We start from the raw sequence: 17,231 nt of genomic DNA on the forward strand, positions 1-17,231 counted from the left end.
TTACAGGCCAAGAGCTGTTATCCTGTCTCAGCTCATTTACAGGCCAAGAGCTGTTATCCTGTCTCAGCTCATTTACAGGCCAAGAGCTGTTATCCTGTCTCAGCTCATTTACAGGCCAAGAGCTGTTATCCTGTCTCAGCTCATTTACAGGCCAAGAGCTGTTATCCTGTCTCAGCTCATTTACAGGCCAAGAGCTGTTATCCTGTCTCAGCTCATTTACAGGCCAAGAGCTGTTATCCTGTCTCAGCTCATTTACAGGCCAAGAGCTGTTATCCTGTCCCAGCTCATTTACAGGCCAAGAGCTGTTATCCTGTCCCAGATCATTTACAGGCCAAGAGCTGTTATCCTGTCTCAGCTCATTTACAGGCCAAGAGCTGTTATCCTGTCCCAGATCATTTACAGGCCAAGAGCTGTTATCCTGTCCCAGCTCATTTACAGGCCAAGAGCTGTTAGGCTGTCCCAGATCATTTACAGGCCAAGAGCTGTTATCCTGTCTCAGCTCATTTACAGGCCAAGACCTGTTATCCTGTCTCAGCTCATTTACAGGCCAAGAGCTGTTATCCTGTCTCAGCTCATTTACAGGCCAAGAGCTGTTATCCTGTCTCAGCTCATTTACAGGCCAAGAGCTGTTATCCTGTCTCAGCTCATTTACAGGCCAAGAGCTGTTATCCTGTCCCAGATCATTTACAGGCCAAGAGCTGTTATCCTGTCTCAGCTCATTTACAGGCCAAGAGCTGTTATCCTGTCTCAGCTCATTTACAAGCCAAGAGCTGTTATCCTGTCAGCTCATTTACACGCCAAGAGCTGTTATCCTGTCTCAGCTCATTTACAGGCCAAGAACTGTTATCCTGTCTCAGCTCATTTACAGGCCAAGAGCTGTTATCCTGTCTCAGCTCATTTACAGGCCAAGAGCTGTTATCCTGTCTCAGCTCATTTACAGGCTAAGAGCTGTTATCCTGTCTCAGCTCATTTACAGGCCAAGAGCTGTTATCCTGTCTCAGCTCATTTACAGGCCAAGAGCTGTTATCCTGTCTCAGCTCATTTACAGGCCAAGAGCTGTTATCCTGTCTCAGATCATTTACAGGCCAAGAGCTGTTATCCTGTCTCAGATCATTTACAGGCCAAGAGCTGTTATCCTGTCTCAGATCATTTACAGGCCAAGAGCTGTTATCCTGTCTCAGATCATTTACAGGCCAAGAGCTGTTATCCTGTCTCAGCTCATTTACAGGCCAAGAGCTGTTATCCTGTCTCAGCTCATTTACAGGCCAAGAGCTGTTAGGCTGTCCCAGATCATTTACAGGCCAAGAGCTGTTAGCCAGTCCCAGAACATTTACCGGCCAAGAGCTGTTATCCTGTCTCAGCTCATTTACAGGCCAAGACCTGTTATCCTGTCTCAGCTCATTTACAGGCCAAGAGCTGTCATCCTGTCTCAGCTCATTTACAGGCCAAGAGCTGTTATCCTGTCTCAGCTCATTTACAGGCCAAGAGCTGTTATCCTGTCTCAGCTCATTTACAGGCCAAGAGCTGTTATCCTGTCTCAGCTCATTTACAGGCCAAGAGCTGTTACCCTGTCTCAGCTCATTTACAGGCCAAGAGCTGTTATCCTGACCCAGCTCATTTACAGGCCAAGAGCTGTTATCCTGTCCCAGATCATTTACAGGCCAAGAGCTGTTATCCTGTCTCAGCTCATTTACAGGCCAAGAGCTGTTAGGCTGTCCCAGATCATTTACAGGCCAAGAGCTGTTATCCTGTCTCAGCTCATTTACAGGCCAAGAGCTGTTATCCTGTCTCAGCTCATTTACAGGCCAAGAGCTGTTATCCTGTCTCAGCTCATTTACAGGCCAAGAGCTGTTATCCTGTCTCAGCTCATTTACAGGCCAAGAGCTGTTATCCTGTCTCAGCTCATTTACAGGCCAAGAGCTGTTATCCTGTCTCAGCTCATTTACAGGCCAAGAGCTGTTATCCTGTCTCAGCTCATTTACAGGCCAAGAGCTGTTATCCTGTCTCAGCTCATTTACAGGCCAAGAGCTGTTATCCTGTCTCAGCTCATTTACAGGCCAAGAGCTGTTATCCTGTCTCAGCTCATTTACAGGCCAAGAGCTGTTATCCTGTCTCAGCTCATTTACAGGCCAAGAGCTGTTATCCTGTCTCAGCTCATTTACAGGCCAAGAGCTGTTATCCTGTCTCAGCTCATTTACAGGCCAAGAGCTGTTATCCTGTCTCAGCTCATTTACAGGCCAAGAGCTGTTATCCTGTCTCAGCTCATTTACAGGCCAAGAGCTGTTATCCTGTCTCAGCTCATTTACAGGCCAAGAGCTGTTATCCTGTCTCAGCTCATTTACAGGCCAAGAGCTGTTATCCTGTCTCAGCTCATTTACAGGCCAAGAGCTGTTATCCTGTCTCAGCTCATTTACAGGCCAAGAGCTGTTATCCTGTCTCAGCTCATTTACAGGCCAAGAGCTGTTATCCTGTCTCAGCTCATTTACAGGCCAAGAGCTGTTATCCTGTCTCAGCTCATTTACAGGCCAAGAGCTGTTATCCTGTCTCAGCTCATTTACAGGCCAAGAGCTGTTATCCTGTCTCAGCTCATTTACAGGCCAAGAGCTGTTATCCTGTCTCAGCTCATTTACAGGCCAAGAGCTGTTATCCTGTCTCAGCTCATTTACAGGCCAAGAGCTGTTATCCTGTCTCAGCTCATTTACAGGCCAAGAGCTGTTATCCTGTCTCAGCTCATTTACAGGCCAAGAGCTGTTATCCTGTCTCAGCTCATTTACAGGCCAAGAGCTGTTATCCTGTCTCAGCTCATTTACAGGCCAAGAGCTGTTATCCTGTCTCAGCTCATTTACAGGCCAAGAGCTGTTATCCTGTCTCAGCTCATTTACAGGCCAAGAGCTGTTATCCTGTCTCAGCTCATTTACAGGCCAAGAGCTGTTATCCTGTCTCAGCTCATTTACAGGCCAAGAGCTGTTATCCTGTCTCAGCTCATTTACAGGCCAAGAGCTGTTATCCTGTCCCAGATCATTTACAGGCCAAGAGCTGTTATCCTGTCTCAGCTCATTTACAGGCCAAGAGCTGTTATCCTGTCTCAGCTCATTTACAGGCCAAGAGCTGTTATCCTGTCACAGCTCATTTACAGGCCAAGAGCTGTTATCCTGTCACAGCTCATTTACAGGCCAAGAGCTGTTATCCTGTCCCAGATCATTTACAGGCCAAGAGCTGTTATCCTGTCTCAGCTCATTTACAGGCCAAGAGCTGTTATCCTGTCTCAGCTCATTTACAGGCCAAGAGCTGTTATCCTGTCCCAGCTCATTTACAGGCCAAGAGCTGTTATCCTGTCTCAGCTCATTTACAGGCCAAGAGCTGTTATCCTGTCTCAGCTCATTTACAGGCCAAGGGCGGTTATCCTGTCTCAGCTCATTTACAGGCCAAGAGCTGTTATCCTGTCTCAGGTCATTTACAGGACAAGAGCTGTTATCCTGTCTCAGCTCATTTACAGGCCAAGAGCTGTTATCCTGTCTCGGCTCATTTACAAGCTAAGAGCTGTTATCCTGTCTCAGCTCATTTACAGGCCAAGAGCTGTTATCCTGTCTCAGCTCATTTACAAGCTAAGAGCTTCTCTTATACGAAATCTAAGGGAAAAACAACATCCAGTATTGGGCCTCTGCTTAGGCGGGATGGGACATACACAGATGACAGCCAAGAAATGAGTGAGATACTAAAGTCCCAATATGACTTCCCAAACTAAGGGTTGACAACCCAAATGAATTCTTTATGAATGATGCCCAGAATTTGGACATCCTAAAAATCTCGGATATTATCCTAACTCCACAAGACTTTGAAGAGGCAGTTAATGACATGCCCATGCACTCTGCCCCAGGCCCAGACTCCTGGAACTCCGTGCTCAAGAACTGCAAGAAGTCCCTATCGCGTGCCTTCAGTATTTTATGGAGAGGGAGCATGGACACAGGGGTCATCCCACACACACTATAAACAACAGACATAGCCCCACTCCACAAAGATGGCAGTAAAGCAATAGCAAAGAACTACAGACTGATCGATAGCACTAACATCCCGTATCATAAAAATCTTTGAGAGGGTTCTAAGAAGCAAGATCGCCACCCATCTAGATACTCATCAGTTACACAACAATGGGCAACACGGGTTTAGAGCAGGTCGCTCCTGCCTGTCCCAGCTACTGGACCACTATAATAAGGTCCTGGATGCTGTAGAGGATAAACAAAATACAGATGTAGTATACACAGACTTTGCAAAACCTTTCGACAAGTGTGACCATGGTGTAATAGCACACAAAATGCGTGATAAAGGAATAACAGGAAAAGTTGGTAGATGGATCTACAACTTCCTGACAAATAGAACACAAAGAGTAATAGTAAACAGAGAAAAGTCTCAGGCAGCCATGGTAAAAAGCTCTGTTCCACAATGCACAGTACTCGCTCCCATTCTGTTCCTCATCCTCATTTCTGACACCCGGATTACCGTGGCAGTGACCTCCATCGAATACACAGCGAGAAATCAAGCGGACATCAACCAAATCTTCAAATGGGCCACTCAAAACAATATGAAGTTCAACGAAGAGAAATTTCAATTACTCAGACATGGGAAATTTGAGGAAATTAAAAATGTATCAGGGTATACGACAAATTCTAACGACCCAATAGTGGAAAAGTAATGTGAAGGACCTGGGAGTGATAATATCAGAGGACCTCGCCTTCAAAGACCACAACAATGTATCTACCTCATCTGCTAGGAAAATGGTAGGTTGGATAATGAGAACCTTCAAAACTAGGGACGCCAAGCCCATGATGATTCTCTTCAAATCGCTTGTGATCTCTAGGCTGAAATACTGCTGTACACTAACGGCCCCCTTGAATTCAAGGCTGGCGACATTGCACACCTGGAGAGTGTACGAAGAACTTTTACGACACACATAAGTGCGATAAGGCGCCTAAACTACCGGGAACGGTTGAAGGCACTTAGATTTGTATTCCCCGGAACGCAGGCGAGAGAGATAAATCATAATATATACTTGGAAGGTCCTGGAGGGGTTGGTACCAAACATGCACACGAAAATCACTCCCTATGAAAGCACGAGACTCGGCAGGAGATGCAACATTCCCCCAATGAAAAGCAGGGGTGCCACGAGTACACTGAGAGACAACACAATAAGTGTCCGAGGCCCAAGACTGTTCAACTGCCTCCCAGCCTACATAAGGGGGATTACCAATAGACCCCTGACTGTCTTCAAGAAGGCACTGGACAGGCACCTAGAGTCAGTACTTGACCAACCGGGCTGTGGTTCGTATACGTCAGCTTGCGTGCGGCTAGTAGTAACAGCCTGGTTGATCAGACCCTGATCCACCGTGAGGCCTGGTCTCAGACCGGGCCGCGGGGGCGTTGACCCCCGAGGCCCTCTCTAGGTAAACTCCAGGTAAACCTCAGCTCATTTACAAGCTAAGAGCTGCTATCCTACCTCGGCTCATTTACAAGCTAAGAGCTGCTATCCCACCTCGGCTCATTTACAAGCTAAGAGCTGCTATCCTACCTCGGCTCATTTACAAGCTAAGAGCTGCTATCCTACCTCGGCTCATTTACAAGCTAAGAGCTGCTATCCTACCTCGGCTCATTTACAAGCTAAGAGCTGCTATCCTACCTCGGCTCATTTACAAGCTAAGAGCTGCTATCCTACCTCGGCTCATTTACAAGCTAAGAGCTGCTATCCTACCTCGGCTCATTTACAAGCTTCAAGGTGTTACCCTACAAGAGGTCATTTACACGCTAAGATCCGTTCTCACCTCAAGTCATTCCTTATCCCAGCTTAATATATTCTAACTACCACTTACATTCCCCTCACGACGCCACAACAGTCAAATAACTCTCAGGTTCCCATTTACTGCTGTGAGAAAGCATTACTCAATTCATTTTTTAACTAAAATACGTAGATTATCACACTTTTAAACGAAACTGATATATTACGATTTTTCGGTTTCTACCTGCCCATGATTGAACCCGGGCACATTGGTTGTAAGCCAGGAGAATGAAGACTGAAGCGAGTGTTGGTCTTCGTGGAAGCGTTATACAGGGTGTATCAAAATATGGGACCCAATTTCAAACCATTATGCTTTCAAATTGGGTCTATAAATTTGAAACACTGTATATTTTAAGTGAGCTTCCTGCTGCGTGGAATTGTTATGTCTTTTGTTTTTTGTGCGGTGTGTAGGGGAGGGAAGTTTGTGTTGTGTGCGTGTTTCTCTGTTCATACGTCTGAGTGGATGTACACACGTCAGTGTGCGTGTTTACTCTCGCTGAAGCTCGTTCAACTGTGAACAATTTACGGTACAAGATTGTTCATTATCCAGCGTACGGTACATCATGGTAGTACTGTCTGCAAGTACCATTTACTACCTGCATGTCTCTAACCTTCTGTGTGCATAATATATATATATATATATATATATATATATATATATATATATATATATATATATATATATATATATATATAAAATATAGTGTGCATAAGAGAAAATATATATATATATATATATATATATATATATATATATATATATATATAAACACTGATCTCTGGCTGAAGGAGACTCGAACTTACGAACCTTAGGACAAGGTACGCAGTGCTTTACCAATCTACCCACATTGGACAATACCTTGGCGTGTAGCATACGCTACACGTTTGATCCAAGGCAGCCAGCTTTCAGGGAGAAGGCTTACAGCTTTTCATCTCATCCCCTGCATGCATCAGCCTTACTAGAGATTTGAACAATGCAAGGAATTCGCGAGAGCAGGCGAAATATACACAAAGCAAACCAACCATACCCCCGGCCGGGATTGAACCCGCGGTCATAGAGTCTCAAAACTCCAGCCCGTCGCGTTAGCCACTAGACCAGCTAGCCACTTGCATTTGTGGTCACAGAGGTGCCTGTGCTAACTTTCCTATGGTGTAGAAATATACCTAGTTGGATGAATCTTATTGTGGCTAGCTGGTCTAGTGGCTAACGCGACGGGCTGGAGTTTTGAGACTCTATGACCGCGGGTTCAATCCCGGCCGGGGGAATGGTTTATTTGCAATCGTGTCATTACGATTTCTTGAGTCATACACAAAGCACTACGTACCTTGTCCCAAGGTTCGTAGGTTCGAGTCTCCTTCAGCCAGAGATCAGTGTTTGTGTATATTTCGCCTGCTCTCGCGAATTCCTTGCATTGTTCAAATCTCTAGTAAGGCTGATGCATGCAGGGGATGAGATGAAAAGCTGTAAGCCTTCTCCCTGAAAGCTGGCTGCCTTGGATCAAACGTGTAGCGCAAGCTACACGCCAAGGTGTTGTCCAGTGTGGGTAGATTGGTAAAGCACTGCGTACCTTGTCCTAAGGTTCGTAGGTTCGAGTCTCCTTCAGCCAGAGATCAGTGTTTGTGTATATTTCGCCTGCTCTCGCGAAATTCCAAGCGTTTTCCTGACTAGTTAAGCCCATTCTATCAATTTTACTGTTGATTTCGAAGAAAATAACTCATTGGCTTTTCTAGATGTTTTAATTATTAAGGGTAACACTGATTTTAAATTTAATATTTACAGAAAACCAACAAATAACCGTTCGTATGTACACTATTATTCTTCACATCAAGACAGAGTTAAACTGTTTTCTCATCAATGTTTCTGAGAGCTTTACGAATTTGTAGTCCAGAGTTCATAGATGAAGAAATATCTAAAATTTATGAAATAACTAATGACCTAAAATACCTAAGAAACATAATTGATCTTTTAAAATTGCCAGAAATACTTTTTACAATCCAAAAAGGGACAACCAGCCTTATTCAACTAAAAATATGTTGGTTCTCCCTTACCATCAAAACTTGGTTGATATGCCTTCCCTTCTTAAGACTTTTAATATCAAAGTTGTATTTAAAAATCTTGATACAGTAAAAAAAACTTTTGATAAAGAATTCCCCCCAAAATGCTGACGGATGTGTCTATAAGATTCCTTGTAAAATTTGCGATAAAGTTTATTACGGTCAAACTGGTCTTGAACTAAGATTAAAACAACATAAATATAGCATTAGAACTGGACAAGATTCCAATGCTCTATTTATTCATGTAAGAGATTTTAACCATCCAATTGATTTTCAAAAAGTTGAGAAAGTAGTATCAAGCAAGTCCATGGTCGACAGGAATATAATTGAATCTTGTTTCATAAAAAGCAGTTTTGTAAATGTGAATATTTCTTTTGGTTTATATAAATTGGATTCATTTATAATTAATAAAATTTAGGAAGAATTTAATAGTAGAAGAACTAAAAGCCATAAATGAAATCGAAAGAAACCCAAAGTATTTCTTCTCCTATGCCAAATCAAAATCGAGAACAACGTCCAGTATTGGGCCCCTACTTAAACAAGATGGGTCCTACACAGATGACAGCAAGGAAATGAGTGAGCTACTCAAGTCCCAATATGACTCAGTTTTTAGCAAGCCGCTAACCAGACTGAGAGTCGAAGATCAAAATGAATTTTTTATGAGAGAGCCACAAAATTTGATTAACACAAGCCTATCCGATGTTATCCTGACGCCAAATGACTTCGAACAGGCGATAAATGACATGCCCATGCACTCTGCCCCAGGGCCAGACTCATGGAACTCTGTGTTCATCAAGAACTGCAAGAAGCCCCTATCACGAGCCTTTTCCATCCTATGGAGAGGGAGCATGGACACGGGGGTCGTCCCTCAGTTACTAAAAACAACAGACATAGCCCCACTCCACAAAGGGGGCAGTAAAGCAACAGCAAAGAACTACAGACCAATAGCACTAACATCCCATATCATAAAAATCTTTGAAAGGGTCCTAAGAAGCAAGATCACCACCCATCTAGAAACCCATCAGTTACACAACCCAGGGCAACATGGGTTTAGAACAGGTCGCTCCTGTCTGTCTCAACTACTGGATCACTACGACAAGGTCCTAAATGCACTAGAAGACAAAAAGAATGCAGATGTAATATATACAGACTTTGCAAAAGCCTTCGACAAGTGTGACCATGGCGTAATAGCGCACAAAATGCGCGCTAAAGGAATAACAGGAAAAGTTGGTCGATGGATCTATAATTTCCTCACTAACAGAACACAGAGAGTAGTCGTCAACAGAGTAAAGTCCGAGGCAGCTACGGTGAAAAGCTCTGTTCCACAAGGCACAGTACTAGCTCCCATCTTGTTCCTCATCCTCATATCCGACATAGACAAGGATGTCAGCCACAGCACCGTGTCTTCCTTTGCAGATGACACCCGAATCTGCATGACAGTGTCTTCCATTGCAGACACTGCAAGGCTCCAGGCGGACATCAACCAAATCTTTCAGTGGGCTGCAGAAAACAATATGAAGTTCAACGATGAGAAATTTCAATTACTCAGATATGGTAAACATGAGGAAATTAAATCTTCATCAGAGTACAAAACAAATTCTGGCCACAAAATAGAGCGAAACACCAACGTCAAAGACCTGGGAGTGATTATGTCGGAGGATCTCACCTTCAAGGACCATAACATTGTATCAATCGCATCTGCTAGAAAAATGACAGGATGGATAATGAGAACCTTCAAAACTAGGGAGGCCAAGCCCATGATGACACTCTTCAGGTCACTTGTTCTATCTAGGCTGGAATATTGCTGCACTCTAACAGCACCTTTCAAGGCAGGTGAAATTGCCGACCTAGAAAATGTACAGAGAACTTTCACGGCGCGCATAACGGAGATAAAACACCTCAATTACTGGGAGCGCTTGAGGTTTCTAAACCTGTATTCCCTGGAACGCAGGAGGGAGAGATACATGATTATATACACCTGGAAAATCCTAGAGGGACTAGTACCGAACTTGCACACGAAAATCACTCACTACGAAAGCAAAAGACTTGGCAGACGATGCACCATCCCCCCAATGAAAAGCAGGGGTGTCACTAGCACGTTAAGAGACCATACAATAAGTGTCAGGGGACCGAGACTGTTCAACTGCCTCCCAGCACACATAAGGGGGATTACAAACAGACCCCTGGCAGTCTTCAAGCTGGCACTGGACAAGCACCTAAAGGCAGTTCCTGATCAGCCGGGCTGTGGCTCGTACGTTGGTTTGCGTGCAGCCAGCAGCAACAGCCTGGTTGATCAGGCGCTGATCCACCAGGAGGCCTGGTCACAGACCGGGCCGCGGGGGCGTTGACCCCCGAAACTCTCTCCAGGTAAACTCCAGGTAAACATTAGACAAGTAAAAAATCTTAATGCCTGGGTAGAGTATGAGATGTGTTTCACAGAGTTGGGTGTTGTGACGCAACTGTGAGGTGTAGTCTTGCCCTTATATGCCTTCCTCTTGATGTTTTGTTTTTATAGTTCCTTGATAATGTGAGAAGTCACGAAAGCGCATGGAATTTCACTGTTTTTTCTCAGCGGCTGTTTCGCATATTGTGATATCGCCTGTTTACTGTGATCTTATTGCATATAGTAGTAGGTTGGTAGACAGCAACCAGCCAGGAAGGTACTACCGTCCTGCCAAGCGAATGTAAAATGGAAACCTGTAATTGTTTTACATGATGGTAGGATTGCTGGCGTATTTTTTTTTTGTCTCATAAACATGCAAGATTTTAGGTACGTCTTGCTTCTTCTACTTACACTTAGGTCACACTATACATGCATGAACACGTTTATGTACACATTCATCTGAGTTTTCTTTGATTTTATCTTAATAGTTCTTGTTCTTATTGCTTTTCCTTTCATATGCATGGGGAAGTAGAACAAGAATCTTCTGTAAGCCATGTGTATTGTAAAAGTCAACTAAAATGCCAGGAGCAATGGGCTAGTAACCCCTTTTTCCGGATAGTTTACTAAAAAGAAAACAAAGAAAACGTCAGTGTGGGATGTCTGAATGTGTGTGGATGTTGTGAATGAAAAGAAGCTGGATGTTCTGGCTCTAAGTGAAACAAAGCTGAAGGTGGTGGGAGAGTTTAAGTGGGGAGAAATAAATGGGATTAGGTCAGGGGTTTATAACAGAGTTAGAGCTAAGAAAGTAATAGCAATAATGTTGAAGGATAAGTTATGGAAGAAAAAAGAGGGAATATAAATGTTTAAATTCGAGGATTATGTGGAGTAAAATAAGGGTTGGATGTGAAAAGTGGGCTATAGAAAGCATTTATACACCTTGAGAAGAGAGAGATTTGGGGAAATGTTAAGTGCATGGGGAATTTTGAACCAAGTGTGAGAGTACTTGTGGTTGGGGATCTCAATGCTAAAGTGGGTAAAAATGCTGTGGAGGGAGTAGTAGGTAAATTTTGGGTGCCAGGGGTAAATGAAAATGGGGAGCCTTTAATTAAGCTATGTATAGAAAGAGGTTTGGTAATAAGTAATACATATTTTATGAAAAAGAGAATATGGTATAGCAAGTAATGAAAGTAGTTTGTTAGATTATGTATTGGTGGAATGAAGTAAAAAGTGTGATAAGAGAGAAAAAGGTAGCTTATGAGAGGTTTTTACAAAGCAGAAGTGATATAAGAAGGGCAGAGTATATGGGGAGTAAAAAAAATGGGGAAGTGAGTGTTGAGAGAGTGCAAATAATAGAGTGAGAGAACCACTGCCATGAAATTTTGCTGAGAATAAGAAAAAATGGAGTGAGATAAACAGGTTAAGAAAGCCTAGGGAACGAAGGATTTGTCAGTTAAAAACAGTAGGGGAGTTAGTAGATGGGGAGTAGGAGGTATTGGGTAGATGGCGAGAATATTTTGAGGAACTTTTAAATATCAATGAAGAAAGGGAGGCGGTAATTTCATGCACTGGCCAGGAGGTATAACATGTTTTAGGAGTGAAGAAAAACAGGACGTGAGTGTGGGGGAGGTACGTGAGGCATTACGTAGAGTGAAAGATGGTAGAGCAGCTGGAACTGACGGGATCATGACAGTAATGTTAACAGCAGGAGGGAGATACAGTTTTGGAGTGGTTGGCATTTTTGTTTAATAAATGTATGAAAAAGGGGAAGGTACCTAGGGATTGGCAGAGAGTGTGTATAATTCCTTTACATAAATAGAAGGGAGACTAAAGAGATTGTACAAAGTATAGAGGAATAAGTTTACTGAGTATACTAGGTAAAGTGTATGGTAGAGTTATTATTGAAAGAAATAGAGGTAAGACAAAGAGTAGAATTGCAAATGAGCAAGGAGGCTTTAGAGTGGGTAGGGGATGTGTAGATCAAGTGTTGACACTGAAGCATATATGTGAACATGTGAACAGTATTTAGATAAAGGTAGGGAAGTTTTCATTGCATTTATGGATTTAGAAAAGTCATATGATAGAGTGGATGGGGGGAGCAATGTGACAGCTGTTGCAAGTGTATGGAATAGGTAGTAAGTTAGTAAATGCTGTAAAGAGTTTTTATGAGGATAGTGAGGCTCACGTTAGGGTGTATAGGAGAGAAGGAGACTATTTCCCAATAAAAGTAGGTCTTAGACAGGGATGTGTAATGTCACCATGGTTGTTTAACATATTTACAGATGGGATTGTAAAAAAAGTGAATGTTAGGGTGTTGGGGAGAGGGGTGGGATTAAATTATGGGGTATCAAATACAAAATAAGAGTTAATACAATTATGTTTTGCTGATGATACTGTGCTTTTGGAGGATTCTAAAGAAAAGTTGCAAAGGTTAGTGGACGAGTTTGGGAGAGTGTGTAAAGGTAAAATGAACAGATAAGGGTAAGGTGATGAGGGTATCAAACGATTTAGATAAAGAAAAATTGGATATCACATGGAGAGAGGGAGTATTGGAAGAAGTGAATGTTTTCAGATATTTGGGAGTTGACGTGTCGGCGGATGGGTTTATGAAGGATGAGGTTAATCATATAATTGATGGAGGTAAAAAGGTGAGTGATGCGTTGAGGTATCTATGGAGACAAAAATGCTATCCATGGAGGCAAAGAAGGGAATGTACGAGAGAATAGTGGTATCAACACTCTTATATGGGTGTGAAGCTTGGGTTGTAAATGCTGCAGCGAGGAGGCGGCTGGAGGCAGTGGAGATCTCGTGTCTAAGGGCAATAAGTGGTGTAAATATTATGCAGAGAATTCGTAGGAGAAGGTGTGGAGTTACTAAAAGTATTAGAGGGCTGAAGAGGGGTTGAGGTGGTTTGGTCATTTAGAGAGAATGGAACAAAGTAGAATTACTTGGAGAGCGAATAAATCTGTAGGGGAAGGAAGGCGAGGTAGGGGTCGTCCTTGAAAATGTTGGAGGGAGGGGGTAAAGGAGGCTCTGTGGGTGAGGGGCTTGGACTTCCAGCAAACATGCGTGAGCGTGTTACACTTTTTGATTTTGCTACAGAAATGGCTAGTTTACTGTGCACCCCATAATGTGAGCGTGTTAGATAGGAGTGAATGGAGAGGAATGGTTTTTGCGAACTGACGTGCTGTTGGAGTGTGAGCAGGGTAATATTTTGTGAGGGGATTCAGGGAAACCGGTTAGCCAGACTTGAGTCCTGGAAATAAAAAGTACAATGCCTGAACTTTAAAGGAGAGGTTTAGGATATTGGCAGTTTAGAGGGGCATCTAAACTGCAAAGTCTGATTATATATGAGTGATGGTGAAAGTGTTGAATGATGAAAGATATTTTTTGTTTCTTTCTAGTTTTTTTCTTTTTTTTCGGGTCAACCTGTCTCGGTGGGAAACAGCCGACGTGTTAATATATATATATATATATATATATATATATATATATATATATATATAGTGTGTGTGTGTGTGTGTGTGTGTGTGTGTGTGTGTGTGTGTGTGTGTGTGTGTGTGTGTGTACTCACCTAGTTGCGGTTGCAGGGGTCGAGTCCAAGCTCCTGGCCTGTGTGTGTGTGCGCTGCCGAATAGGTAAAACTGGTCAATTAGCAAGAACTCATTGAAAATTAAGTCTTTCCTAAAATTTTCTCTAATACGTTTAAAGATACATTTTTTTTATTTATGTTAATGTAAAAATTAATAATTTTGTACAAAAAATCCTTAGAAAACTTACCTAACCTTATTATAACAAGCGCAACTAAATATATTTAAGACAAGTTTACATTTTAATAATAAACAAACACAATGAAATATATTTTTTTCGTTAGGTTCAGAATGATTTTTACGATATTATTGCATACACAAATTTTCGCTTGCCTTATTCTGCAAGAAGAGCGTTGCTGTTTAATCTAGCTGCAATATCCCCACTATCCTTCACAGTGCAGACTGTACTTGACACCTCCAGACCTTAGACGTGTTTAACCAATTTCCTTTAATCTCTTAATAGACATGACAATGCTCACAGCATCAGAACAAAGCTCATATCTACTCATCTCTATTGGTATGTAGGATGCTCACACACACATGCATGTTGGATTCCCAATCCCCTACATCTCTATTGGTATGTAGGATGCTCACACACACATGCATGTTGGATTCCCAATCCCCTACATCTCTATTGGTATGTAGGATGCTCACACACACATGCATGTTGGATTCCCAATCCCCTACATCTCACAATCTTCTTCACACTCTTATTACAATCCATCCTGGACGTCCCTTACATTTCCATCTATCCATCCCAGATTTATTCACCCTCTTAATCAATTATTTTATACGATTAAACCATCTCAGCAACTCCTCTTCCACTCCATGAATTATCTCTCTCATATTACAGTTTTATAATTTGTTTCTAATACTCGGTATAATATTAATTCACGTAACACTGATCTTAAACCTGACATCTCTGCCTCCAGGGTATTCACACCACACTTATCTTACACCTGACGTGTCTACTGCCTCCAACAATGTTCACAACACATTAATCTTATACCTGACGTGTCTACTGCCTCCAACAATGTTCACAACACATTAATCTTATACCTGACGTGTCTACTGCCTCCAACAATGTTCACAACACATTAATCTTACACCTGACGTGTCTACTGCCTCCAACAATGTTCACAACACATTAATCTTACACCTGACGTGTCTACTGCCTCCAACAATGTTCATATCACATTAATCTTATACCTGACGTGTCTACTGCCTCTAACAATGTTCATATCACATTAATCTTATACCTGACGTGTCTACTGCCTCCAACAATGTTCATATCACATTAATCTTATACCTGACGTGTCTACTGCCTCCAACAATGTTCACAACACATTAATCTTATACCTGACGTGTCTACTGCCTCCAACAATATTCACAACACATTAATCTTATACCTGACGTGTCTACTGCCTCCAACAATATTCACAACACATTAATCTTATACCTGACGTGTCTACTGCCTCCAACAATGTTCATATCACATTAATCTTATACCTGACGTGTCTACTGCCTCCAACAATGTTCATATCACATTAATCTTATACCTGACGTGTCTACTGCCTCCAACAATGTTCATATCACATTAATCTTACACTTGACATGTCTACTGCCTCCAGCTTAATCCTCGTTGTAACAGTCTAGGGGCAGGAGTCACATCCATACAAAAGGGTCAGTGATAAAAATGTTATGTGATACCACAGTTGTCAAAAAAAAAAGAGAAAAAACACTGACTTTTGTATTGGAAACTTTTGGAGTGACTAACTCCCAGGACCGAGACATTTCCAATAAAATGTCCTGGTATTCGCATTTTTTTCAAATAAAAGCGCCAGAGTTCTAATATATATATATATATATATATATATATATATATATATATATATATATATATATATATATATATATATATATATATATATATATATATATGTATGAGAGTATAGTTTTACCAACGCTCTTATATGGGTGTGAAGCGTGGGTGATGAATGTTGCAGCGAGAAGAAGGCTGGAGGCAGTGGAGATGTCATGTCTGAGGGCAATGTGTGGTGTGAATATAATGCAGAGAATTCGTAGTTTGGAAGTTAGGAGGAGGTGCGGGATTATCAAAACTGTTGTCCAGAGGGCTGAGGAAGGGTTGTTGAGGTGGTTTGGACATGTAGAGAGAATGGAGCGAAACAGAATGACTTCAAGAGTGTATCAGTCTGTAGTGGAAGGAAGGCGGGGTAGGGGTCGGCCTAGGAAAGGTTGGAGGGAGGGGGTAAAGGAGGTTTTGTGTGCGAGGGGCTTGGACTTCCAGCAGGCATGTATGAGCGTGTTTGATAGGAGTGAATGGAGACAAATGGTTTTTAATACTTGACGTGCTGTTGGAGTGTGAGCAAAGTAACATTTATGAAGGGATTCAGGGAAACCGGCAGGCCGGACTTGAGTCCTGGAGATGGGAAGTACAGTGCCTGCACTCTGAAGGAGGGGTGTTAATGTTGCAGTTTAAAAACTGTAGTGTAAAGCACCCTTCTGGCAAGACAGTGATGGAGTGAATGATGGTGAAAGTTTTTCTTTTTCGGGCCACCCTGCCTTGGTGGGAATCGGCCAGTGTGATAATAATAAAAAAAAATAATATATATATATATATATATATATATATATATATATATATATATATATATATTATGTCGTGCCGAATAGGTAAAACTGGTCAATTAGCAAGAACTCATTTAAAATTAAGTCCATTCTAAAATTTTCTCTTATACGTTTAAAGATAATTTTTTTTCATTAATGTTGATGTAAAAATTTATAATTTTGCACCAAAAGGAACTTAGAAAACTTACCTAACCTTATTATGACAAGAACAATTTATTTTAGCCTAACCCAACTAAATATATTTTAGTTTTGTTTACAATAATTTAATACTAAACAAACATAATGAAATATATTTTTCTCGTAAGGTTCAGAATGATTTTGGCGATATTATTGCATACACAAATTTTCACTTGTTCTATATGGCAAGATGAGCGTTGCTATTTAAGCCAAGATCGCAAGTTCTGCCTATTCGGCACGACATTATATATATATATATATATATATATATATATATATATATATATATATATATATATATATATATATATATATATATATATATTTTATATTCATTCATTCATTTACGAAACTGCTTGTTGAGGCTGGTATTCAAACAGGAGGACGCTGAAATTAATCCAGGAGATACCACTGCCTCGAGTGTCCTCAGACCAAGGTAAAAAACGCATAGCTCTGTGCTTTGTACTTGGTTCTTGTAGGATCACTGGCTGAGTGGTAAAGGTGATGCATATATTGTGTTGTCTCATGAGGCAGTACAACGTTCGTAGAGTCG

The sequence above is a fragment of the Cherax quadricarinatus genome, chromosome 91 (assembly GCF_038502225.1).
Source record: "Cherax quadricarinatus isolate ZL_2023a chromosome 91, ASM3850222v1, whole genome shotgun sequence".
In the NCBI taxonomy this organism is placed as follows: domain Eukaryota; kingdom Metazoa; phylum Arthropoda; class Malacostraca; order Decapoda; family Parastacidae; genus Cherax; species Cherax quadricarinatus.